At 36.8% G+C, this 26,702-nt stretch overlaps 1 long non-coding RNA gene across 1 annotated transcript in view; it reads left to right on the forward strand.

The window, feature by feature from the left end:
• Positions 1-23,091, forward strand: part of LOC139826992 (uncharacterized) — a 58,215-nt gene extending 35,124 nt beyond the window's left edge. The window contains exons 3-4 of the long non-coding RNA XR_011737162.1: positions 18,748-18,989; positions 20,796-23,091. This is a non-coding gene — a long non-coding RNA (uncharacterized lncRNA). The remainder of the gene's footprint in view (positions 1-18,747; positions 18,990-20,795) is intronic.
• Positions 23,092-26,702: the final 3,611 nt, after the last annotated feature.

The following is a 26,702-nucleotide window of genomic DNA, read 5'->3' on the forward strand; positions in this document are numbered from 1 at the left end:
GCAGAGCCATATATTTTTCTGTAAGGGAAACTACAGATATAAACCCCCTTGGCTAGATCAAAAATAGTATTTTTCTTGTCATAAAGTTTTCATTTATATATGTGTAGGAATACAAGTTTTTCATCATTTAATTCCCAAATCAACTGTTAATTCTTGCTTTATATTTGTTTATATCACTTTTAATAACAAAAAAAGAACTGTAAATTATTCCCCATAATTCTCAATAAGGATATTTATGTAATATGTTCCTTAGTGAATAACATTAAGAAATACGTGATAGAATACCTACAAGTATTCTGTGATGGAATGAGGCAGACTCACAAGACCAGAGGCTTTCTTTAGGGTTCCATCAGGCTGAAGCTTAGAAGCTGCCTTAAACCAAGAACCAACATTTAAAATGAAACATGCAGAAATTATTTATTTCTGAAAGTTCTGAGAACTTCGGAAACCTTTTATTGCTTTTGGTTTCGGCTATAAGGAGAAATGGTTTGAGAAATATATGTAGAAATGTGTATGTCTGTATATGCATACACAGACATGTATGTGTATGTATGTATTTGTGTATTAGCTATTGTGCATAAAAGGCCTCTGTAAGTACAATGTTCCTGCTAGTGACTCAGAAATTGGAAAAGTCTGAAGTTTTGACACTGGGTGGCACTTATTCAATATTTTTTTCCCTGAAACATCTTCTTATCAAGGTTATCAAAGGCAAAGCAGACCACTTCTCTTATTATCCAAGCCAACAAACCAAAGAAGTCTGACGTTCCAACATGTTCCCACTTATTGGCCATTAAAAATTGGAGACTGTTGATTTGAAGTATAACTACTGTGATGACAATGATCAGATTTTTTTTCTTCATCTGTACAAGATAATTACATACCATAACTGTCTTGCCTGAAGCAATCAGGAATTTTCCTTATTTCAGCTTATATATATGTATATATATATATATATATATGAATATATAGAGTTTTTCCTAGAATATTGATCAGATATACAACCCATCTATTTTTCTTAATTTGATGTGAAGCAGAGGTGCATATTTTTGAAGTTCTGAATAATATTGTTGCAGCTGTTGCTAATAATCTGTGCTTTTCTTGTACCCTTACTCTCCAACTGCTCTAGAACAAGAAAAGTAAATGGCAGCTTATATAAACCACGGTATATCAATTCTTACCGTGTCCTTCAAAGCCATTTATGTTCTATCAATTTTATATATATAGGATATATCTTCCCATATAATATTTTGTTAGTAAAAATATTTCAATAATGTAATTTTACTACTTAATATTTTAATTCTTTAATTCTCTAGATCAGTGAATTTCTAGTCATTATAATAAAATGGCACCATGAAGCACAAAAATGCTTTTGCTATTATATGAAAAGTTGTTAGGGAGGTGTTTTGTAATTGTTAGTTCTTTTTAATAATAAAGTGATTTTGTTGACTTGCTATAAAGACATTTTGGCATGGAAAGTAAGTTAGTGACAAAAATGTAATTTTGTTTAAAATCAAGTTTTATCAGAAATTGCAAGGGGCAATTTCCTCATGGTGCCAGGAACATTTGTTTTTCGAAAGGTGCAAGCGTGCTGTTTAACTGACTTTTTGTTTAACCTTTTCTGCTCCTTTCAAATCTGTGGAAAACAAGCAGATAACAGTAGAATGTAAGATACGGTACTTACCAACCAGACCTCCAGCAAATACTTTACAGGCATTTTGGGGGCCCTGTGTTACAGAATGAAACTCCTTACACTAAATATTTTTTAATTCTAAGTGGCATAAAATTGTCTGCTTCTTTGTATTTTTGATAAACCATAACCAAGTAACAACTTATTGCTGTGTGTGGGAAAGCACAGAAAGAAAGCAAATGTCAAGCCACTAAAAAATGGTAGTTAAAGAAAAATAGATTCTTACTGACATTAAGTCTGTAGAATTGTTTTTATAAGAGTACATACCTATGTCCTAACAAATTTTCCCAAGAAGTATATAAACAAAGAAGAACATCATGTGTTAGAGCCTGTCTTGAGAAAATGACCAGCTATTTAAATATGCTGTTGCATTTTCAGCATAGCTACTTGCTCTAATTTAGCAAATCCAAGCGGGTGTATGATAATTTACTGTGGTTAGTGTTATTTTCATTAGCTAGTAGTTATCAGCTTCTAAGGCAAAGTTTATTCTACAATTAGTAAGAAAATTTGTATATAGTGGGGTAAAGTGGAGAAAATTATTTGTGATCTGAACAAGTGTATTTGTCTAGTTAATGAAAGTTTGATTTAACTCTTAATGGAAAACTATTATGCAGTCAAAGGATTTGGTAAGGACCTATTTTCAATAATTAATTAAGTAGCTATTATGTTGACCAAAATGCCTGACTCATTAACAGCCAAAAAAAAAATACATTTAATCAGCTACTGTTTTATTTGTACTTCTAAAAAGAATTGACATTTTCAAACAAATCCAAGGATGTGTGTATCTATAAATAGTGCAGGTGTTCAAGAACATATATTTTAAAATGGTATAGATATAGGGTGAATATAACTATTAATGGAAGCACAGTGTCAAGAATTGAAGAACCGTAATTCCGATTCTAGAACTAGGTTTATTGATTGTCCGGGTCAAATTTCTGTGTATCCATGCCCAAGTAACTGCTTCTGTAATATAGCTTTTATTTCTCAGGTATTGTTATTGTGAAGTCAGATTCACTTTTGTATTGAATGATATTGTGTAAATTGTGAGTCAAGTGTTGTATAAAAATATTGAAAGAGCTTTCAAAGCAAGCCACCATAATTTCTTACTGTGTGAAATTGTAAGGCCATATGTTTTGCTTCAATTTTTTAAATGTTAGTTATTTAGAATTTTTACAATAAGTGTAAAAAATGAACTTAAAGCACTCTTCCACCTATACCTATATACCTAGCAGTTAAATTTAGTGGCTGATAATCAAAATGGTTGTTGACAGAAGAAAACTGGCATGAGTGTAGAGTCTTTCATATTCTTGTAATAATGCAGTCACAGATCTAATCTTATTGCTGATTACATTTTGAAGGGATTTGTTCAAGAACACTAGAAACAGGAACTGGATGGGAACTTCTTAATGAGACATTTCCTTAATCAGAATATCTATGAGTTACAGAGACTAAAAGCCATCCCTTTGGATGCCTTTTCAGGTGAAGGAGAGAATTTATGTTGACCAAAAACACTAATTACAGTGCAGCTAAATGGCCAAGGCACTCTCTCAGGATATTCACTCCCCACTTTGCCTTTGTTGCAACACATTTCATTGGAGAAAATTAACTGTTTCTCTATGGGCTACTCCAATGTCTCTCAAAAACATCCAGTGGTGATTTTTTATAAATGATAGTAACCCAGACAATACCTACCTGTTTAAGCAGGTGCTTTACATTGGAAGTGAGGACATAAGGTAATTGCAGATTTCAGATGACGATTCCAGTCACTGGGCTGCTGATTTTTTTTTTTTTTTTCTGGGAATCTCTATCTTTCTTGCATATCTCTGGGATTGTACACGGAAAACTTATGAAAATTTTAAAAATACAAAATCAAATACTAAATTCCTTGGCAGCCCTAGTAGAAACTTGCTTTTCCATAGAAGTTTTGAAATCATTAAAGCACAAGGGAAACTAATATGATCAGCAGGAAACACTCAACTCCTTGAAATGTGTTCGTTTTGCAGCTACACAGATTTCCAGCTGGAATGTCCCTGATAATAATTAATTTCCCCCTACAGCACTGTTTTCATTCCCTTGCTGGGAAGAGTACTACAAAGCCTGGCTCTGTTGTAGCATCTGGGAATAAAGACAAGACACTCCCACTTCTCACTGCCTCTTTCTCAAAACTAAACTCAGGTGGAAATTTCACTCCCTGTGTATTGATTTGATTAATGAGATGATATCAGATCCAGGGCTAAATACACTGTAGTGTTCATAAAACGTTTGATTTACTGGAACTCTTTTCTTCTGAAAATTAATATGAGTGTAATGGGCTGCCATTCCCTATTGTTTTGTAACATCTTTGCTACACAACCAAAGCCTCCATTGGAACTGAGACTCACTTTAATTATTGAATTAACACAATTTCATGGTTGGTATGCTTCTTTTTCACCTCTGGGCTTTGTATTTACCAGTCTGCTGTGATCTTTTTCCCTGTTGGTGCAAGGAGAAATTAAAGTATTTGCTTGTTGCTCATGCATTACTATCCATAAAATCCCAAATTAAATTTTACCTGAAGAAACAGTCTTGCATCAAAACTTTTCCCTACAGCTCCTTATACACTTAAAAATAAGCAAGACGTCTTTCTTTTCACAGTTAGAGGCATACATTTCCATTGCAGTGTACTCATATGCAAACTGTCTGATATATATTTCAGTTTCATGTTCATTTCTTCAAATCTGTGGCCCAGATAACCGAGGCACAGTAACTGTGAACCTGGGCCCATGCCTATCCCTAAACATCACTGTACTATAACTTGTTCAAACGAAATAGGAGCCAAAATTTAGATTCCATAGTATTAAAGTATTCAGAATGTTTAGTTATCCAGAATATTTAAACTTTCATATAAGGCAGATTCTTTATTGTTAGACCCACATTCACATATATCTGTACAGCATTAAAAAAAAGACACTGCCCCATCTTCTACTGTACAAGATTTTAGAGGGGTTCATTCTTTTATTTTGAAATGATACCTACTGTTTTCTAAGCAACACAGTGGGGCAGGCTGAGACTTCACAGAGAGAAACTTGTGCTGGGTATGTGACAGCTCAACACAATCATCTTTTCCTTGCACCCTGTCACCTTTAAGCCTTCTGAAGTAAGCTCCTATCGTGGTGATGAGTCTGACTAAGAAGGCAATACATTGCAGGAAAGATAAAGTCATACTTACGGAAACTGAAAATGTGTGATTATAAAAGCATACAAATTAGCCATATAAAAATAAAGCATTGAATCAAAAACTCCTTCCTCACTAGTCTTTCTTCCTTTATTCTCATCTACTTTCTTTTTACCTATTGCATTGTAATTGTTATTCTTTTATTTCATTCTCATAATTTTTTTCTCCCGAAGGAGAGAAGTGATGATTACTGCTTCATTAGCTCACCTGGAAGAACATGTAAATAACATTGCAATTAACCTATGGAGAAATGAAGAATTACTCAATAACATAATGATATGGGGGAAGTGGGATATGCTCCTTTCAGTAGCTGGTTCACTTAATAGATAAGCATTTTTTAGTAAGACTATTGTCATCAACAAGCCCTTTAGCTATCTGAGTCTTGCATGAATCTGTCACTAATAGGCCATTTTGGGTGGTAGGGATAGTGAAGGAGTAGCCTCCTTCCACTACTCTCTCTTCCATTTTGCAAATATGATTTTTTTTTCTTCACCTGGAACTTCAGTATTTCAATGAAATCACAAATAACTTTTTTAGTAAGAAAAGTGTTTATTCTGTGAATTATTTTGTGTTCATCTCACACCTGATGGTCTGTTATGGTAGTTCCCCCTCAATCCTTTGTTCTCCAAAATACCAAATTCAGGCAGATTGTGTCATGACTTTGAGAGCTTTATGCTCATTTACTTACTACTGGAGTTATTTTGCAGATGGAAATGTCCAGAGCTACATAGCCTTCCCTACAGCATTTACTCAGGGCAATATTTGATTTTTCACAGAAGTGATCCTTTGGAGTTATATGTCATTGAACTTCCTCCAGGAAGAGGGATTGCACACATGAGTAGCAGTTGCCAAGTTTGGTTCTGTGTTTGTCTTATACTTGTTGAACTTAATACAAAGGAGACACACAACACTGTGTTACTGCAACTGAACTTTAGGTAGCCTTGTTGAAGCAGGAAATCCACATTTTGTATATTCTTTCTTTCAGAGTACATATTGAAAGCACTTTTTTTTTTCTTTTTTTAATTTAATGAACGGATATTATCCATCAGGTGCTTTCAGAGCTGACAAAGCCCTTGGGAAAGTTAATGTTTTGCTATTATTAACTAATCAAGAAAATGTACTCCCTGCTCATTTTTCTATGCAATAAGCCATAATTCTTTTGTTGTTGGGTATAATTTAATTTTTATGGAACATTAACTGATCATGAATTAAAAAGAAAATCTGGAAATCTGTCTGGAAAATCAGGCAGAATCTGCATGCATAGTATTTGAAGATTTTTAATTGCAAATATGTATTAAGTGTCCAGGCTTTTTTATATCCCAGCAAATCAATCATATTCTAGACACTTATAATAATGGACAAGAATATTCTATACTAGAAATGTTAAAAGGCTACAATGTTATACAGTGCAGGTGTATCCACTTGATAACTGTTGAATTTCCAACACAGGGATTTTTCTGGTTAAATGTCAAAAGGAAAACCATGCAACTAAAAATTTAAACCAAGAAAATTCAAATTCAGATGAAAAAAGGTTGCGGTAAGGATGAGAAAATAAAGTTTTGAGACAAAACTATCATGTTTATTCCCTCCATTTCAACTAAAAAAGCAAAAGTTTCTCTCCTGTCTCAGTTCAAACTTTTTGGTTGAGAAATTCTATGAAGCTGTCTCAAAAAGACCAAGTTTTTTCTCAGCTGTCATCTGTTGCATCTTGTCCTTCTTCTCAGACAAGTCTGGTAGAACATCCTGTCAAATTAACATTTTAAAGTCCTGTGTGTTTAATAGCAAGTTGTAAAGTCTATCCACATACCAAGGTGCATTAGGAAGACCCAGCAGCGTAAGGTGAGAGCTAATTAACCTCTGCTTGTCATGTCTGCAATATTCTGCCCAGTGGTGGGACAGAACAAATATCAACAGACTGGACAGTCTGTAGAAGGGACACTTATGGATGGTTGGGATGCTAGTGCACACAACATACCAGAGAGGCTGTAGGAATGGGGTTTGCTCAGCCTGGAATACAGAAGAAAAAATAGAGGTCAAACTGCAGTCTTCCACTATTGAAGGAGAATTACAGAGAAGAAGAAACCAGATTCTTTTCAGTGGTCCACAGAGAAAAGACAAAAGCAAGAGCAAGTCTGATTACATACTACTGCCGCCCAGAGGCCACCTTCTGGAGATGGAACTCCAAGTAAGGGAATGAATCCTCTTTCTCATCTGTGCCCTTGCCAGTCTTCATTTTTATCCAACAGGAAAATGGCTGTTAGCCTCACATTCCTCTATACCAAACCTGGGCACATATGACTTCTGTTGCCTTCTCAGTTTTTGTGGAATGTTAGGTAGTGTCACTTTTCCCCTTTTACATAAACAAAATTAAATTTCTCATTGGAAGGTGAATCAGTACTCTGTTATATATTGCTCATCTGTAAACAACTCATCTCAAACTTACAGTTCCTGTTACTGTTAGCTTTCCATAGTAGCTACAGATGACACAGTAAAACTTCAGAGGTAAGGAACAGGATGTCATGCTTTGACCAAGCTCACCTTGTGCTCTCACCCCCACCACATTCAAACCCTTGAAAACAGATTGAATAATAATAACCCTCAATAGGTAGGTAGGCAAAATAATAATGAAGACCCACTTGCTGTACCTTTTGGATTTTCTTTTCTGTTACTGTGTTACTTTTAGATATCTTTTAGACATCTCTTAGACTTTTTTTTTTTTTTTTTTTTTTAATTTTACTGTTCCTGGGCCACAATCTTGAGTTTATGACTGCTGACTTGTTGAGTTTTCTTTTTTTTTTTTTTTCCCCTCTGAATACTTTTATTGATTTTCCACTTAAAAACCAGGAATGTATTCATTTGATTATTGGCTAAAAAATAAGAAATGAAAAGATGAAATGTTAAAGAGGATCCAGGCACTCATTCAGTTTGGTCAGTTCTGAAATACCAACACATTTGAATACAAATGAATGATCCTCATTCATTTCAGCTCTCTTGCTCTCTAGTCTTACTAGATAAGCATCTTCAGACCTTAAATCTTCCAGACACATGCAATCTTGTATTCAAACATACAGGCAAAACTTAGTTCAAATATCCTGTTGACTAAGCTTAGTCAAGATCCGGAAACTGTTTCTCTGCCTAAATCCCCCGATTCATTTGTCATGCACTGAGCATGACCACAGGAGCAGGTTATTCACAAGATAAATTTAATGTCCCTTTTAACTTTTCCACAGCGGCACAGCACATTGACACAACCAGTAGGTGACCTAGGTTCAACTCCTTTTCAACATCAAAGAATTTTGACCCAGCATTCCCTCTCTTCAGCAAAATACCTCTGAATCCTGGGGAAAAAAAAAAAAAAAAAAGTCATTCTCTACATTTGAATTGATGTTGTGTGCATCTACAGAAAATATATGAAGTCTTTCTTCCATTCTAGTTTTAAGGACCCTTCAATAGAAAAATTGAGGACCTAATGGCATTTTCTCCTCTGTGGACTGTTTCTGTATTTCATCCAGTTGTACTTTCATTTCAGGTGTTCACATGAACCAGTCACTTCAGATTCTCTTCTGAAGTTAAAAAGAAACCTGCACACGTGATACAAATTTCAAACTTCCCATCTTCTGACCCTGGAACCTAAAACATGTTCCAGCAATGGTTTTTAAAGAGACCAGCTCTGTCACTGTGTCTAGCTTCTACCCTTGAACCAAGAGCCCAGGTGAGAGATGGAAATGCAGACTGAGGTTCCCCTGAACTCACTCTGCCTTTATCACATCTGAAATGGTACTTCAATGACCTTCACGCACATGTTCTCTGTATTTTGGGCTGTAACCTCAAACTGATGGCAGTAGTCAAAGATCGGCGTCTTCTTCAAGATTTTCTGCAATTCATGTGTTCTGTTATTATAGATATCAATTAGGTTTATTTGAAAAGAGAATATCTGGAAAAAAAAGAGCAATTTTCTCTTCTTGAAATATTCTGCATTGCACTAGATATTGTGGAAGATATTGGTGTCTGAATAGGATTGTTCTCCCTCATTACCTCACATCTCAGCTTGGTAGTGCGATAAATTCACAATCCTGTATTTATGATTTCACAGTCCTAATAATGGAAACAATCTGTGGTAGCACAAATTCAGTGTTGTGGCTTTACTTAAGATCAAACTGGTAAAGCAGACAAGGACTGAAGAGAAACGTTGCTATTTCAACAGAAATAATTTGAAAAATAGAAATGGATGAGTGAAATGATAACAAAAAACTATTCTAAATGCTGGGAAATTATTTAAGTGGTTTTGTTTGTTTGTTTGCCAGTGTCTTTTTTTTTTTTTTTTAACCTGTGAACAATCATGTACTTCATTTGAATTATTTTGGGTAGCACTAAATGGGGGCTTATTTTAACAGAATTTCAAGGTAGTGGCTGTGATGCCTTCCCATTTGAATAGGCTGGGGTGGAGGGAAAGCAAACCCTTGTATGAGGCTCTGTCATTTGGCCAAATTCTCAGCTCTGTATGCAGTTCATCAGCTTTAGAGCATATAGTGATACCACTACATTTGATCCATGTGCCCTGAAGGGAGTGAGAAATCAAGCTACAAAGATGAGGAAGAAAAGTGAGGCAGTTGGCTAGCCGGAGGTTTAATTTTATTTTTTTGCAGTTCTTGACAGAGAGTACGTGGAATGTCCACCAGAAGGACTGGCTGAAGTTATCTCCTGTTTCCTACTCCTGACTGTAAAAGAGAGGCCAAGCTCCTCTGGAGCTGTAAATATAACTTTCCATCTGGAAAAACCCTCTGATGGGAATGGGAAGATTTCCATTGCTCTGAATGGAGCTTGAACTAAGACTCAGTGACTGTAGGAGTCACTACATGTTGTGCGGGTGAATTTGCCAACGCTCACATTACAACTTGTTTGATCTCTACTCAAATTTCCTTACACACTGTCTGAAGAAGTTACCCTCAAATCTGGTCCAAACTGAGCAGCTGCAGTGTCTGGCTCCCAATATTGTGATCCAGTGGGCTGCAGTTGTCTGTACATGATAAATCCAGACTGCAGTAGCCTGTAAAAGAATTAACCACAGCAGGAAACTTTTCCTCTGCTTCTCTTCCTGCCAGAAGAGTTGGATGTTGCAACAAGCTGGAATGGGAATGCTGCTTACAGCTCCTTCCTCTTGTCCTCTTTCCTCCCTCCGACCTGTATACTGCAGAAAAGACATCCCATCTTTCCCAAGAGCATCCATAGGCATTGGGACAGGCAGTCATTGAAAAATACTACAGCAGGATGACCTTGCGAAACCACACATGGGCAGGACATGTGTCCCTCCTCCTCTTTTACATATTCTCAAGGCCAAGAATTCACTTTGTCTTTGAGGAAGTCCTGAGCAGGATTAGGTAATTACTAAGGAGCTTAGGATGGATGGAAGAATCTTAAAATTAGCATCTTCATATGCTGTGTACTGAATCACATTAGTACAGACATTTTCAGAAAATATTCTTAATATGTGAAGTATTATTCTTCCTTTAGTCCTACTCAAAATTATGAACTTTGGAGTTTTCCAAGATTTGGATACCTATAGTGAGAGCTTGGTTTTGATCAAGATTGATTTTCAAGTTAATGATGATTTTTAAATCTTTGTACAGACTTGATGCTCTGGTGAAGACTTGGTTAGACAGTTTGTCACACCTACAGTTACGCATACCTCTATGATCATCCAATGCTATCAGAATATTTCCAAATAAAATAGATCAAGGTTCACATAAAACTGAACAGTCCACGTTTAAGTCATTATTAGGAGGTTACCTAACCCCTCACAACTCTGTTGATTCCACCTTGATGACATCCTTGATCACTGTCATGCCGAAAAGGCTGCCTATAGCTTACATGCTTTTGATTACAGTGATATTATGAACACCATATGAATTAGCACCATGTGGGAAGTAAGAGGTTATTGCTGCCATAAATTAATCTCAGGCACTGAAGGAAGAGAAAATATGACTTTCTCATTTAAGCAGCACTTCTTCCTTTTGCCTTCATATGCTTTCTATACCATGATTATTCATTGTGTAAATACAAGTGTAAGATGTGCTACATGAAGTATATTACACTTGCTAAACCTTAAGCCATGTTAATACATTCTTGAAGCACTGCAGCATAGACTGAAAGATACTTCTCCAACAACTCTCATTATTCATGGATCATTGACATGAAAGACCCTAATAGCTCCCTCAAAACCATCACAGTGTGCTGTATAAATGTGAGCCCTTAGTCCATGGATCATTGGCATGATAGAATGCAACATCCTTTCAAAACCCTTGCAGTCTGTCAAGTGAATGCATACTATTAGAGATCTTTAATTTGTGGATTATTACCACAATTGATCATTACACGTCCTTTGGGGCTGCTATGGTCTATTCCATTAACATATATTTGGTGAGTGCTAATCGGTAGGCTATTGGTACAAGTATTTTTGTCTGTTTTGTCAGAAGAACTTGCTGAGTTGAGAGACCTTTCTCTTATAGGCTCTTCTAGACCCTTTAATTCTTTAGTTCAATGGCTTACATTTTCATTTCATTATCAATTCCTTATGCAAACAAGCAACTTGACATGTTCAAGTGACATTTTATATTCATCCTAGTAAAATGCGATTTCAGCTTTCACTTCTATTATTTGTGATATCAGGCACAAAATGACACAGGTGAAAATATGTGTTCTGACTTGAAAGTGTGGCCCTGAGACTTCTATACTCTATGAACAGAGATACTATTATATTTTGAGTGACAGAGATGGCAAAAACACTCAGGAAAAAACATATGCACTTATTTTATGCACATCAGTAATGAGTGCTTTTACATGGACTTTCTCACACAATTCCTCTATTAAAATTCCTAAAGTTATCAAGCCATACCCTATGGATTTGTAGTCTTGAGTTTAACCTTTTAATGTTTCACTATTAGAAAAGTTCTTATTGTAGCCCAGTGGCATTCAGCTATTTCTGGCCTGTAAGTAATAAAATGCCTGAATCTCACCTCATAAACCCCTGTAGCTTACATTCTTGCCTATTCCTGGTAGCGTTGTAGTGATAGGTGGTCAGGGTGGGAAACCGATGGACTGAAGAGTGGCTCAGAGCACCACATCTCCCAGGCTGCTAGGTAGAAAAGGGACTGAATCCAAGGGTCCTATGTTGCTTGGATTCCCATCTGGGACACAGCTGCAGTGAGCTGGCTGCTTACTTCCTCATGAAAACTTGCCCTTCAGTTTCAGCAAATCAGCATTTCTCAGCAAAAGTCTGCTTTGCTGGAAAATTCCTAATCATCTGTTTTTCTGCTCACTCACCTCCCTCTGAACATAGTTTGGACAGACCCTCGGATGGGTCCTGTTCATGTCAATAAGGCATACATCTAGTACTGACACAGTGACCTCAGAAACTCGGTTTTCGCGAAGAGATTTTCTTTTTTAGCCTGAGTAGTTTCTAAGAAAAATCTTGGAATGTGAACTGAATGCAGCAGCTTTACTTACAGCTGCTTGGAGACATGAAAGAGGAGCAGCAGATGGTGAAGCAGCAGTGGTTGGTAGAGCACAAAGCCAGCAAGAAAGCCACTTGCTCCCACACCTGCAGAAATAGGCATAGTTCTCATATTAAGAGGGGTGGTGGGGGTATGAAAGGCTGGTTAAGAGGAGAAATCTGCCTAGATAATGGACATGGGAAGTGAGCAGAGATGGTTGTGACAACAACAGCAGGGAACAGGATGAGGAGTAAAGTTTACTCAGCCTTCCCTGCCTCATCACTTGTCTCAAAGAATCAGACATCTGCTGCTATCAGCCAGGGTATGTGGTTTCCTATCTGAGGAGTTCTTATCTAGTCTGAAACTGCTGATCTTGTTGTTTTTAAGAGATAACTTCCCTTGTAACTAAGATTTGATTTTGTAAAACCTGCATCCTTTCACAATGAAGGACTGCCATATAAACTCTGTTGCAGCATAGTGTAAGTTATGTGAATTCCTTTAGCCCTTGTTTTAGCCTTCTATGAACAAAAATATAGCAAAATCAATTTAACCCAGATAAGTTCAATAAATAAAAGGGGAGTGGGGAAGCATCTCAGCTGAGTGCCTGTGTGGGTTTTCAGCTAAAAGCATGTATTTTCGGAAACCATGACAGCCTCTCAGTGGGACAGCCGTAGGTAGCTTAGTCTCCAGATCTGACTTATGTTAAAATGAACACAATTTGATGGAGATAACCTCAGCAAGTTATTTTATTTGCCTTTGCTCTTTGCTTTTAGAAGAGAAAATCTTAAATTTCCATTGATTTTAGGGAATGTAAACAAATTATTTTAACTAAAGCACTGCTATTTGCCTCACAGCAGTGCTCAGCGTAACTCCGTAAAATTACGTTCCAGGGTACAGTTCCTTATTAGAATTGCTCTGAAGGCAAATCTATGGTGAGAGGTTCCCACCACAGCCTGTTGCCTCACCACAGGTTTCTGCCCTCTCAAAGGTACTCGTTCAACTCTTTATGTATCTGTGCTCTAAAGCAGACCACTGAAATGACCTTTGGTGTGCACAGTAGTAGTTTTTCGAACCCTGCTGTTTTCACTGGTCCCATTTATAGAACAGACCATGTGGAGCTGTATGGGAAGATAATGCATAGTGGGAGGTAAGCTTGTCTGTGCAAGGGTGAGACAAGGACCTCTAGAATGGTTTTGCTAAGAGACAACACAATGTTGGATATTATGTAAAGGTTATACTCACGTTAGTGATATCAGAATGAAGCATTTCAGCCACATGTTTGTCTATATTCTTGCATACATATTTTGTGGTGTGTGTGTCTGAACAACAAGGATAATGAAAAAGGCTCTACTGGCTTTTGCAGAAACAGAAGCAAATATGGAAACACTATAAAAATACTGTATTTGTTTTCCTTCTCCCAATGGCCTTTAGGAGACTTCTGTGAATGAAAAATATAATAAAAATCAATATTTAAAGCATTCTGGAATTTCCCTTTAAATTGTAGCAGTGCTGCTGGCTGTTGCTACATTAACTGATCTCATGAAGTTGCTTAATGATATCTTGTTAGTAATGGAAGATAATGAGACGATAAGGGCAAAATTCATTGACCTTTCAAAGCTTTTGAGTCACTAAATGACACTGTTAGATAAGCTAATTAAATTTTGCTTTTTCTGTGGAATGATGGCTTGGTTCTGATCTTATTTGATTAAGAGGAAAAATCAGTGGCTGTTTCAGGCTATCATTCTGATTTATTACTATTACTATTGAGAGGTGCCTTAGGGCTCAAGAACTGATTTACTTCCTTTTATTTAGTCCTAAATTATCTCTGAGATATTTGTGGTAAGACCTAAATTCACTTACATGGTATTTGACAATAACGTTTTGTACAACAGTTCTGTAATATCTCTGCCTTAATATATTTGCTTCCAAAATCACTATAATAAAATAATTTGGAAAGATAAACTTGAAATAGTGATAAAAGACCAACTTCACCTTAGTTTCCCAGGGGACTTGTCAAGAGGAAAGAGATATTCAGCTAATAGTAAGGCTGTAATAAATTATCAGATTATAACATGATTAGTCATAATATTTTATTCATGGCATTCATATACAAATGCTCCAAGATAAAAGTGTGCAGGCCCCCAGTTCTACAAAACTCTTAATCACGCATTTATTTCTAGGCATTGAGTAGTTTAGATTTTATGTCTTTTAGCCTATCATTGGGAATCCAATTCTGTTTGATGAGATTTCTCATGCACTTTAACCCAGCATATGTTTGTGAATTAGACTCAGTTCACAAGGAGAAAAGTAAATGATATATACCACTAAAGCTACTGAAGAAAATGGTGCAAAGCATGAAATCTGCTACCAGGTGCATGTGCAAAATAAAACCTTCCTGATTTGCCAATGACTTACTATTGCTAGCTACTTTATGATAAATATTAGCTAGCTGACTTATCACTTCTTTTGTCAGGTTATTTTAAGAAGCATTATGCAATATCTCAGACTTCATAAAATATTTTACAAAACTAACTATACTACATTCATTCATCCAATTTAATGTCTCAAACTTTTAATCTCACTAAAAACTGATACCAGGACTCACAGTCTATTTTTCTTAAAATCATGTTGACAGCTATTATTAATACATCTTGTCTTAATTTGTGTCAGTTAAGTTTAGTTTAAATAGATTTTTTTTTCCCCCTGCTACTTGAACTGGGATGCTGCCAGAATGACTGAGCTCTAGCTGGTCAAGCAATTCCAGAAGACATTGGTGTTGCATTAGTATTCTTCAACTCCAAATTTCCCGGGCTTGTTATTAAAAATGATGCCCCATAAACCAGCAGGCTTTCTGGAAACCCCCACGAAAACCAGTTTAGGTGAGAAGTTCCAGCACTTCTAGACTTTCTGCTGCAATATTATGACTCAGAGCCTGAAAGTTTTGCAATTTGTTTTGGGCTCTGTAGCTCCAGCCACGCCACAGACACTGCAATTCTGTTTGCCTGACTCTGAGACAGACTCTGCAGGACTCTACCTTGTTAACCCCACCCAAAGCTGGGGACAATGTGACATCAGCCAAGGTCCTGGACAGTCTATGATGATCGGTACAGGATTCTGCATGTGCTTTTCAGATGAGATCTCTGTAAATGCAATTTGCAAGTTGCAAAAGAACAGAAAGATACCAAAATCCATAGAAGCCGCTAAAATCTGAGAGGGATATAAACAGGGAGGCACTCACAGGTATGCATAAGACACAGAAGCATTTTGCAGTAGATCATCAGACTTCTGTAGCAAAGGTAGGAGAGAATGATTTATATGCAAGATCAAAGAAGACACGCTGATGCAGAAAGCCTGTGTGTTGTGGGGGAAAGCAAAGTGGAGGCTTGTGATTCTTTCCAGAAAGCAGGACTACCCAGTCCCACAGTGCTTCAGGTTGACTAGAGAAAAGAGACAGAGGAGCCCTAGCAGATTTTATTATTTTGATCTTGCTTAATGTACTTCAGGTTCTTGTAAACAAAGAGTATCATACTGAGGAGCTTCAAGTAAAATGTACCCTAGTATGTACAGGTCTGTTTGCTTATATTGTTCATGTACTTCATGAAAAATTAAACTATAAACTCTAAGTTGTCTACCGTTGATGGTAACCTGGGAAAGGTGGATTTAAACTACCAGAGAAATCTGGCTTATTTGTCCTATTTGCCAAATTCTAAACAACTAGAAGAAAGGTTTCCATGCTATAAAAGAGAAAATAATCAAAGGATGAGAAAGTCTATGCCCACTAGCAAGTAAGGCTGCACAATTAAGAGCAGACTCACAGTTGAAATAATTGGTGCTGAGGACCTGATGTTCTTGTGACACATATTTAAAAAGTTCTCTTGCTTTAGACTAGCTCTAGTGTGCCCACAGGATGACCAGAAGGAGACTACTAAGAGAGCTCCTGGAGTATCACTTCTGGTTTAGTTTCATCTGGTACAGATACGGTTGTGCCCTAATACTGTCCCACAGTTCAAAATGAAGTAAAAGAAGGGAGGATGACTGGGAAACTTTCTTCAAAAGCATGTTTCCTATCAAAAGAACATACCCAAAACATCTAGAATCCCTAAAGTGGGGAATGCTGAAGTGCTTTTCAGGTTCATGGGCTTGAAATATGTCATGAATTTAACAGTGTATGCACCTGATCAGTGATGGTTACCAAGAGGAGAAACTCGGCCAGATTCCTTAAAAAACTTGTCTGAAATAAAACCATCTGTTTAATGATTTAACTTGTGAAACAAAGTTAGTGATTTTGGGTGATTTGGATTCTGCCTTTACGAGGTGCGCCTAAGTGCAGAGGATTACTACAGATGGCACCTTCCAGATCAAGCAAGGGGTATTTTAAGAACTTCATGGTCTACAGGATTTTGTGGTTTACTTTTGAAAACACAAACTTTTAAGTACGGTCCTTCTAAAAGTTCTTTTGGAACCTATATGGGAATAAACCATGTTTTACAATCAGAGTTTAAACAAATAATAAAAATGTGACTTCTTGACATTTGTGGAAGATCATAGAGCGTAGAACATTGTTACAAAGCTCCTTTGATGGATAAAGAAGATTTTTTTGGAAGTCAAGCAGGGCAAAATTTTACTGTTTTTCCTGTGAATTTAGCTGATCTATGCTTACTGTTTTCTGGTTCCTTATTGTAGGAAAACACAGTTATGTCTGCATTGAGTTAGGGCCAGTTAGCAGTGGCAGCGTGTGGAATTTTAGTGTTTATATAGTTAAATTTTTTGAATGACCCTTGCCATTATTTTGGTTCATACCAATCAGTATTCTCTAAAACAAATCTCCAGCACAGGTCTGGATTTATTATAGGATTGAGATCTAATGTGCCATTAGGCACATTCCCAGTGTAGACACCCTGTTTTGGAGAGCAAGTAGTTTAATAGCATGAATGCAGCTGTTCTTCTCCATTTGGCCTCATTGTGAAACTGGAGTCCTGGGTATACTCAGTTTACTAGTTTAGGCATAGCCATATGGACAGAGGTTTGGAGAATATTGCAGTTTAATTCTAGTGTATTTTCTACACAACATACAGGACCTTGAGGCAGATTCTCTATATCAGTCTTCTAAGATGTCATTGCACTTATTACTGTGTAGCATAGGACAGTGTTATGAAGTATGGTGTCCAAAACTGGGAGCAACCAGAGCTGTCTGTTTCTCTTTCACATGTCCAAGAATGTGAACGTTGCACCGTGCAATGCTAAATGGTGTAGTTACTGAAATACAATACTGAGCTGCATAGACAAAAAATTTTACAAGCCTGCAGGGTAAGAGAAAATATTACTTTACAGTTCATCCAGTTACAGACTGGATCACTTAAACATAGAACACTAGTTTTTGAAGAATTTGAACAAATTAATGTATAACGCTGCAAACTCTCTATGCCCAAAATTCCTATTGGCTTCCCAGAGAGACCAGTATGTGGCAGATTTATAGAAATAGTTTGTAGACAGTTTGGTCATTCAATAACCAAAACTGTGTAATTCACATTTTTTAATATAAAGTCATGTCTGCTTTATTCTCCAAACTTCTCTTTTCCTCTTTCCAATTTCATTTCCCAGTCATGCAGAACAATGTGGTGTAACCCAAAAAGGAGACTGAATAAAATGAAAAAGGGCAGCATACACCATAGCATGCAAAATGCAGCCTGACAGTGGTGCTGAATGCTAATGAGTAATTATTTGGTCTCACCCCAATCAGTCTTGAACAGATAATTAATTCAGGGGCTGACCATATGACCTGAATTTCTGAAGGCAATTGTTGCATATCTCTTTTCAATCTGTGAACAGGTGGTTCACAAAATGCATTCATTTTTAACAAAATAAATTCCCTTCATCTCAGTTTTTCAAAAGCTTAACAATATAATGTGCACTTTCAAAAATCTATAAACGTAACAATACTATTTTGGACCCAAAGAGCCTTTCTTCAAGATCACTGATCTTGTAGAGATCTGTTTTATTAGTTTTTAAACACAAAAGCATTACCAAATAGTTGCTTAGAACCTCCAGGTTATCTTAAATTCCCACCACTAAGCATCTATTTAGTAACTAAATTGCTATTCAAACAAAAGTTTAGATTTGCAACTTCACCTTGGCTAACCCTCAAAATGTAGATTCTTTCTACATGGAGAAAAGTAAATGAGTAATGGACTATGTATTACTTTAAGTATTACACTTTGTGGTCTTTTAATTTTTTCTTACTTTGAAACTTTGTTTAAATTCCTGTGAGACAATGATGGATAAGGGATACTGGGGAGAGAAGATAGATTTTGTTTCCTTTGAATATGTACCTAAATATTTTAACTTCGTGATTATAGGTAAATGTGGAAGAAAGGCAAATATATTCTCTGATGAAATCACATTCCTTCTCTGAGGATATCACACAGATATGCCATGTGAAGATCTGAGTTACTGAGTGCCTTGAAGAAACAAAGATGATATGTGGTGTTACTTGTGAAACTTGATATTTGAAGTCTATCATCCTGGATTCTGGTTCAAGCTATCAAGAAGGTCAAGATATCATTTCCTCCTGCTTCTCATAAAGCCACAGATTCAGGAGGTAAGTGAGAAAAAAAGATTTCATTGAGCACCCTTGATGTGAGTAAATAAATATTTATATGGAGTATTTGAACCAAGTGGACCTGTAATCAGAATTATTAATCTTGTTCCTGTGGTGCCTTAGATTTGAGAGAGGGGTTTACTCTGAGTCAGGAAATAAATTTTGGAAGAAGAAAGATTTGACAGAGATTCTATAACAGAAAGAAAACCCTTAACATCAGAAGATTCATAGCAGTGTTAGTTAGATCAGTGATAGCTCCATTTTGAGAGAAGCAGACCTTATATTTAGAGGGAGCACTGACTATACATCAGTAAGACAGTTAGAAGAAGAGGGAAATTACAATGCTGCAGCTTGGAGCATGACAACTTCTGGTGCATTCCTGAGTGTGAGTGCCGAGGAATCTATCACATTAAAACCAAAGAAAAATTGGAAAGGAAATTAAAAGAAAGAAATTAACATTGGAAATGCTAGTTAACATGTGGGTGTGAACAGTGATAAACGTGACTAACTCTCCAGTTGAAGAACAGTATCCCATGTGTAGGAAAACTTGAAGAAAGGGAAGGCAACTCTGGACTCTGGGGTAATAAAAATGGAAGATAACTGGCAAGTCTTTGAATCACATGGGACACACTTGAACTTCCTGTCCTGATGTAGATTTCTATGGATAGTGGCAGGAAAGAATTAAGATCCAGAGGAATCATGAGACAATATAGTACTCCTTTTGGGGGTTAAAGGGATCTTTTATTTTGTTTTATGCCATCTGGTATTTATTATGGGGCTTTGAAAACTGGTTTATACATAACATAGATACATTTCTCTAATGCATCAATTCAAAAGTTCATTTGAGTCAACATCCTGTCTCAAATACTTTTGAGTTTCTCGTGATGAAGGAAAAAAATACAAGAACAGGTGTAGAGTGATACTTTTCCACCTAAAACCTCCCAGTTTCCTGGAACTTGCTGAGGCAGATTGCATTTCATTCCGTGTATTAAACTGATGGGCTCAATGTCCATAACTTTTCCTAATCCTCTCTTAAAATCTGCTTACATTTTTTTGACTGCCATTAATATAGATTATATTTCTTTCTGAGGCAGCAGGTTATTGTTGTATGAAGCAAAACTGCATACCTCTATAAACTGTGTGACCTGGTAAAGAAGGTGTGTGTGCTTGAGTTTCATGTGTCGTGTGTAGGCAAGGGCATAGCCACGAAACTCTCTACTAGATCTTGGTGATGGTAAGCATAGAATATGTAATGTGCTGTGGATTGCATCAAATCTGCCTGTGAAAGAGAGCTTTTGTATTACCATTTGTATTGCACACCTGAAGGAGGAAGTTGTTCTCATTTTACTGACCATTTATCAACAGTGGTTTTGGGTGTTTACTTTTTTAACAAGGCTTTTAATTGTTTAACTGTTGTGACCGATAGATCAACATCTACCACATATTTGTATGTTGACATTTATTTTACAAAAAGAGGTGCTGTTTTGAGACATTTCAATCTCAGAAGGAGGTTTTTCTGCTTTTTTGGGGGGGTGAATCAGACATTTGATCATAATAGAGAAGAGGTGTTTATGTGCTGTTATCTATGGCGTTTGTTAACACTTGCTTGAGCCAAAGAAACTTGTGTTACAGGAGATGAGATTTTGGGCAGGCATAGTTTTAATTTTTTTTTTTTTCTCTCTGAGATTGTTGGAAAAGTCAAAGACATTTTCAGAATGTGGAAGAGTTCAGGAGTGCTGCAAAACCACACAGACAAAATGAGTTGAAAAAGTAAAACCTGTCATGTTTTTCTGTGTTCTTTTGCAGGACACAAATCTCTATCTGCTTCTCAGCACTTCCTAAGATTATGGTTGTTTGAGAGGACTACATCTGGTAAAGTGCAGAACTCATGGACACAGTCATCCTAAGGAAAGTGGTTACAGGAGAAAGCTCGAGTCAGCTGGATTTGTAAAGGACTATAGATGGCAGATCCACCTCCTTTAATGTATTAAGGAACTGGAAATCGAAGAGGGTATGCGGAGGTAGTATTATGAGAGGGTAAGTGTACTGGGAGAGTATAGAAAGAAACCATGGACATGATAACTATGGTTCAAGAGTATTGCAGTAAACTCTTTCAAGGACAAACTATTCTTTCGTTACTGCAGAGACATTTTCCAGGAAGTATTTCAAGTTTTCTCATTTTAGTGGTTAAAGGTGAAATGGATGGACCCTGAAGCTGGTGGAAGGGATGGTGTTAAAACATTTGTTACCACTTGCTTTTCTGTATCATAAAAAAAATTGTTGCTTGCCTTGACAACTATTTTTCAGATATTCAGAGACAGTGAATGTAATTTATAAACCATCTGCTGACCACACAAAGAAAGGATTTAGGAATGTCTGGCAGCATTCTTTAGTTAGCTTGACTGAGAATATAGAGCAGCAGTTAATTTTCCAGAGTCACTAGAAAACATCAAGAGCTTCCCAGTTGCTTCTGGTGGAGGTGGATTGAGATAGCTTTTCAGGATGTGTTTGTGTTTGCCTGTACTCTGACTCTTGTAATTAATATTTTAAAGCTTTTATTTGACAAATAGAAACAATCAAGCTAAAGTATGAACTGGCTGACTCAGAAAACCGTAGTTAATTTAAACTACCTGTGTGTATATGTGTCTTATCTTGGAGCACCCCTTCAAAGATATTCATAAATGGATTACACATGTGCATTTGATTTTCCTTTGCTGCAGATGACCCTGCTCATCAACTGGATTAGGGTATGAAATTTCTTGATGCCCAGATATGATTATCTCTGGCCTGAAAAAGGTCACCCCTGTCAATGAGGAAGTCCTTAACTTGTCTTGCAAAAACCACATACCAATGACTGTTTCTGCCAAAGTGAATAAGAAGTGTTGTAAAATGAGGAAGTAAGGGAGGAGAATGGCAAGAGGTTAGGACTCTGTCCTGGCAGTACAGTGGAGTCAGAAGCATTTCCATAGGTCACAGATAGATGGTTGACATCAAACTGTTCTAACCTGTCCTCAAGAAACTGTCTCAGTGGTTACTAGTTGACACTGAGCAGCCTCACTTGCTGTTTAAAACCATAGACAAGTTTCTGGTTGACCACTGTCCTCATACTCTTGTAATCCATTTTTTTCATCCTTTGGTTCTGTTGATGCCCAAGGAATGTCCAGGTTGAGAAATTTTTGTAGGTGATGGCAATGCAGAATCCTCTTGGTGGACTCTTCCCAGAATCTAATGAGAGTCATGTTACTGATAGAATAAGGTTTAAGTATAATATATAGTATCCAAACACTGTTGACTAACAAAGCACAATCTATAAGTAGAATCACATAAAAATGAGCAATTAAACACTGAGAAGTGGTGTATGTAGAGTGACTTCACCCATTATGATCGATAGTGGTAGCTCTCAGTGGTGGGAACTAACATGAAGGTGGGCTTTTTCTGTCAGCTTCGTGTAGCTTATCTTCAGTGCCTTTGTACCTTCTGTCCAACCAGCACCAAAAGTCAGAGTACAGCAGAGGGCTTGGCAGGGTTCTGGGTTTGCTGCTGGAGACTTTATGGCCAGTTAGTGCTGTCACTTGGACATAATGACAAATGTGTGATGAATAGCAGGTCTGGTCTATAGCTGGTGGTTTAAAGCCCAGGTTAAATTGTTTAGTTTGGAGTTAGAGAGCTGCTACAAAAACTTCTTTTTGAAATATCTCAACAAGATATTTGTTTATGATACCTAGAGACATGCTGTCTGAAACCTGGAAACCTGGGAGGGGCTTCAGGAGGAGGGAAAAAATGTCTGAATGCAGAGAACAGTCAGAATTAATCACCCGGGTTTTGTGCTCTCAGAAGCTTTCTGTACACTACTTAGGCTGCTTCATAGGAGTAGCAATTGGGTACGTATTAGAAACAATAAATTAGAACTCAGCTTTCATAGGCTAAAGTGTGCAATCCAATTACAAGGCTTTTGGAAAGAATTCTGGTCAGGGTTTCCTCCTTATTTTGATTCTGAAAACCACGTCTGGTGTAACCCTCTCTCCGCTACAGTTCTACATGTGAAGGCTTTATATGACTACTTTCTCAAACCTGTGACTTGAAGTGTTTCCTTTGGTTGCTGTACTAGATTTACTGAAACATAGGCTTGAGCTTTGAAACCTGTTAATCAGTATATTTAATAAAGTCAGTTTTATAGTCAATATATTTTTCTATTGTGAAAGTCACTGTTGTGCCTTTAAGATATTAAAGATAAGACATTAAACATATGTAAGATAACACAAGACATTTAACACAAGTAAGCAACTAGTTTCATTGATATGTTAGTCTTCTTTTGATACCGACCACAGAATCACAACCAGTATTTCTTCTATACCTTCCACTCAGTTAGATTCCATATCCCAGTTGGGAGACTGGACCGCAAATAAAAGGCTTATCAGTTGATTAATAAACTGAACTTCTATAAGTCTGATGATTCAAATGATTTGATCCCTGATGGTAAAGAGCTTGTGGTCTCAATCCAGAGTCCTAGTAGTGAGCATTACTGTCCAAAGCCATATTCAAGACAGAATCGTAGAATCATAGTATCATTTTGTTCAGAAAACACCTTTAAGATCATAGAGTCCAACCATTAAGATGCTATCATAGGAATGAAAAAGGTTGTTACTACTAAATCTTCATGAGTAAACATTAGTTTGTTGAAACTGAAAATTGTCGTGTGGCAAGTTCTGAGTTACAAAATTAACCAATTCATATTTGCATAATGTTTACTATGGAAGAGTGTGGTTGTTATAACAAAATAAGGCATGAGTTCCTGATCCACTCAGTGCTAGAAGACACCTACATCTAGCTTTCTGCCATCTAGGATGACCTGTTGGTCTCCCAAAAAACTAGTCCTGGAGGTCTTTCTCTTCTCCTCCATTCCCTTCCACCTCTACTTATGCCACTTCTGTACTACATCTGATGACATGCACCGAAAGTGATGGAATAATTACCAAGCTCCTTGGGAAGATACTAAAGGTTTTTATCCTGTAAACATTATTTGCTATATTTTCATTTGGAATATTTTCCCTTTTAAGCTTCTTGGCGGTACATCTTGGAATAACTCCCATAATTTACTAAAGTGTGTATTAGATCAGGCCATAAATGAGCAAAATGAAGAATATTTTCTGGAATGTAACCTTTTTTTTTAATGTAAGTGGTTATAAATATTATCACTCATGAAATACCAATGTAAAGGAATTATTCCTGTGATATTACAAGCTTCTAAATAAAGTTACAGCGTAATGTTACTATAAGCTTTAAAAATATATTCTTAGGTAAATATTATGATCAGAAGCTATGAGATTCAAACTGTTTCACATTTTAACCATTAAACAGCAGATTCCTAAAGAAAACAAAAAAGACTAAAGACATTGAACATATTTTGCTTGAAGTGTTTAGAATTTCATAGTCTGAACTGTTTTCAGGATGACATGATTATGTTCTACATGTCCCCTCCAATTCTTTGTTTTATCTTTAGTTATATCACAGTTTTGCTAGCAGGTCTGACAAATTATATACTGATGATGTAGCTAGATACATATAGAATGATCAATAAATAAAAATAGTTTTGAACCTCAAAAATATACCAGTTTTTTTAAAGGTTAATAATAGACCAGGACTTCATTGTGTCTTTTGCATGCATGATGTAAAATGGAAAACCTAAATAAACATTGCTTAATTTCTCAGGTCTCTTTAAATCAATGGAAAAAGCAGTGCAATGCCTCAGTGAAGACTGGAAGAATCACTGATGAAAAGCCAGTACCCCATTGACATTAGAGCCCAGGTGTCAATGAAGTCTATCTGCTTCCAACCATCTATTTGTTAGCAGGCTACATCTACATTATGAATTAGTATTTTTATGAGAGCTTCTGCCTCTCCAGACCAGGTGACCTGTTAAATGTGTTGTTCCCTTTCCTCTGGGGTGGGACAGTAAATAGGGAATGGTCCTACATCCCACAGATGAGGTGTAGCTACAAAGTCACTTGCAATGAATCAATGCAGAAATGATGTTTGCTTCACCTAGACCTGTTGCACCATTATATCTGCTTTACACATCACAATTTACTCAAAGCACTCTGCAAGCTGGCATGGGATTGCAGCTGTCTAAAAAGACATCTCCCTGTGCCTCTCTCCACATACTTTCATGTCTGGTCAGTTAAGAAGTGTTGCTGTGAATTCAAAAATGTAGATGAACCTTTCAGAGAGCTGACAAGTGCACTTACTTTACAATAATTATTCAGTTTCTTCTGGTTCACATGAAGGTATAGAGCTGATATGAAGCATTCTGAGAATGAAGGAGTAAGAAGCCATGAAATTTTTTAGGGATATTTTATTAGTTGATTAGTTATCCAAGGCATCTCCAAGCAGAGTTGTGGGACGTTAGTTTATGGTGTGAATATGCCTGCAGGCATATGGTTCAAGGGAAACGCTGACTAAAAGAAACCCTCACAAATAAATAAATAAATGAATAAATTCATCTTTGCTCGGAGGGCATGAAATTTATTTGCTTTTATTTTATTCTATAAAAGCAAGTAGGGAAAGAAAATACATAGCTATTGCACACTGGAAATGCACACACACAAAAGTAATATTGAACAGTACAAGTTGCTTGTTTAATTTTAGTTCTGCTCCCTGGATATTTAAAAAGTGTACTTAAAGACCAGCATTTTTGGAAGCTTTGATCGGAATTCATATGAGAAGGTATCTGAGAAATTTTATTTGAAATGTTAAAATGTATTATAAAAACTTCAGACAAGACCATAGACTTATAGTGCACCAGGGCCTTAAGGAATGTATTGAGAAATATCTCAGACATCCTTAGAAATATAGCAAGAAACTACCACAAAGCCAGGCTTTTACATTAATATGAACAATATCTTGCTGTCTAATTACTAAACTGGTTAGCAGTTCGCAATAAATTACTGAACCAGAGGAGTGCATATGGATTCTAAACCATGGGCTCCTAGGGAAAAGGGGTCTGTTAGTTGGCCTTGCTTTGGGTATTGCCATAGGATACAGGTATGAAAAGGTGACCTGAAGAGAAAGAGAAGTTTTCCTGCACGTGGGCAGATCTTTAGACATCAATCAAAGCCAATATGTGTGTAATGTGTTCAGAATTGGCTATCAATTTATTGAGGTAAAAGAAAGGCTTGGAGGTCCTCAGTATTGGAAACTCCTTGAAAATGGAATTTCTAAGAGAAGTGAAAGCATTATGAGCAGGTGTTTTTGTTTAGAAACTAGATTCTGCTGAGCTCTGCACAGCCCTTGTGTGAATCCTGGAACTTGTGCTGGTGGTGGAGGAATAAGACTGTTGACTCAAGCCAGCTGAGCTCAACTGTGTTGTCACCTTTCAAATTATTTACCAGCGTACGTGTGCTCTGCTGAACTGTCACCTTTTGAATTATTTACGCAGAATCACAGAAACATAGAATTGCTTAGGTTAGAAGGAACCTCTTGAGATCATCTAGTTCACCCCCACCTACTCAAGCAGAGTCAGCTACAGTAGGTTGCCCCAAACCATGTCCAGTCAGGCTTTTATTATCTCCAAGGATGCAGATTCCACAACTACTCTGTGCAACACATTCCTGTTTCTGACCACCCATATGGTAAAAATGTGTTTTATTGTGTTCAGACTGAATTTAGTGTACTTTAATTTGTGTCATTTGCCTCATGTCCTGTCAGAAGGTACTA

The sequence above is a fragment of the Patagioenas fasciata genome, chromosome 1 (genome assembly GCF_037038585.1).
Source record: "Patagioenas fasciata isolate bPatFas1 chromosome 1, bPatFas1.hap1, whole genome shotgun sequence".
Lineage (NCBI taxonomy): Eukaryota > Metazoa > Chordata > Aves > Columbiformes > Columbidae > Patagioenas > Patagioenas fasciata.